The sequence below is a fragment of the Euphorbia lathyris genome, chromosome 5, assembly GCF_963576675.1.
Source record: "Euphorbia lathyris chromosome 5, ddEupLath1.1, whole genome shotgun sequence".
NCBI classification, from domain to species: Eukaryota; Viridiplantae; Streptophyta; class Magnoliopsida; order Malpighiales; family Euphorbiaceae; genus Euphorbia; species Euphorbia lathyris.
The window spans coordinates 4,923,733-4,925,525 of NC_088914.1; the positions used below are offsets into that span (position 1 = coordinate 4,923,733).

Here is a 1,793-nt window from a genome sequence, read left to right on the forward strand (position 1 = left end):
TAAGGGCAATTATCCCGGATAAGGGTTTTGTCATGTTCAAAGCCTAATAATTAGAGGTTTCGTCATTTATTTCATCTTTATAATTCATACAAAGTTTAAAGTTGTTTTCTTTGCTTAATGCAAACAAATACATTTGTTTAATTTTCTATAAAGTACTAAGCGTTCCTGTCTTGCAAATTCATTCTTAAATCAGAATATTTTCTAACATTTTCATACTCTAATCTAATTCTCATTCTAGCAATTTCAAAACCAAATCCGATTTAACGAATTTAATTACTAATAAATCTTAAAAGTATATTAAACCAATTCAAAATAAGTTTTTGTTAAAAAGCGTTCCCTGTGGGATCGATATCTTTTATTACTACAAGCGTATATCGTGCACTTGCGGAAATCGCTCAACAAGTTTTTGGCGCCGTTGCTGGGGATCGCCAAAATTTTTGACAAAAATTTAGATTTTGTGTATTTTATTTCGAATCTAGGTTTATTCATACTTATTCAAACTTTTATATTTTATTTATTTTTAGTTACTAACATATTTATTTTTCAAATTCTGTTTTGTAGGTAGTTTCGGTTCGTGCGAAATTTCAGGTTCATGCGCAGTTCTCGAAGTTCAGGCACGTCACCAGAACCTATTGACCCAGAAATTGAAAGAACTCTTAAAAAGAACAAGAAAGAAAAGAAAAAGAAAAACAAAACTCCAATAAAAACTAGAATTACCGAGTCAGAAGTTATGGCCACACTTATGGATTACGCTAGGCCAGGAGTGGCCGGTGTAACGAATAGTATAGTTAGACCCCAAATTAATGCAAATAAATTTGAGATTAAGCCAGCTTTGCTTAATATGTTATAAAATAACGTAACATTTTACGGGTTACCTAACGAAAATCCTAACACCCATTTGACAAATTTCTTAGAAATTTGTGACACTTTTAAAATACCAAATGTGACTGCAGAAGCAATCAATCTTCGCCTTTTTCCTTTTACTTTGAAGGATCGAGCCAAAGAATGGTTGACTTCTATGCCAGCCGCAACATTTGAGACTTGGGAGCAATTAGCCTAAGCATTTTTATCAAAAAAATTTCCTTTAGCAAAAACTGCAAGAGTCATTAAAGAGTTAACATCTTTTTCTCAAAATGATAATGAAACTCTTTATGAGGCTTGGGAACGTTTTAAAGAACTTCAACGTTTATGCCCGCACCACCAATTGCCCGCTGAACTTTTAATGCAAACATTTTATAATGGGCTAAATCCTACAACTAGAGGTTCATTGGACGCTATGTCTGGAGGGTTATTCATGAAGAAAACATCTGCCCAAGCAAGAGAACTTTTGGAGGAAATGGCAATTAACAGCAGTATGTGGCCCGCGGAACGTGGACACGTACCAATAGCGAAACCATCATCCTCAACTACATCATCAGTTAAAGGTATAGTGAATCTTGATCCAGTTGCGATGTTGCAAGCCCAGTTTTCTGCCTTATCGCACAAAATTGATAGGTTTATGGCACCGTGTGATCCTAATGGTAAGCCAATCCAAACGGATGTGGATTACGAAGGTATGAGCGAAATTGAACAGGTAAACTTTGTCCAAGGGCAAAACCAAAATAATAACCCTTATTCCAATACATATAATCCTGGGTGGAGAAATCATCCTAACTTTAACTGGAGAGATAATAATAATAATGCTAATGCTAATCAAAATCGTACCACTAATTATCAAAATCAATTGAGAGATACGATTAGCACTTTATCTTCTAAAATCGACAAATTTATTGATGCTATGAGCGGAAAAATAA

General features: G+C 34.2%; 1 non-coding gene across 1 annotated transcript; it reads right to left on the bottom strand.

Moving 5' to 3' along the window:
* Positions 1–1,099: 1,099 nt before the first annotated feature.
* On the bottom strand, positions 1,100–1,206 carry LOC136231512 (small nucleolar RNA R71). Its single transcript, XR_010689888.1, has one exon. It is a non-coding gene; the product is annotated as a small nucleolar RNA R71 (small nucleolar RNA).
* Between the last annotated feature and the right edge of the window lie 587 nt (positions 1,207–1,793).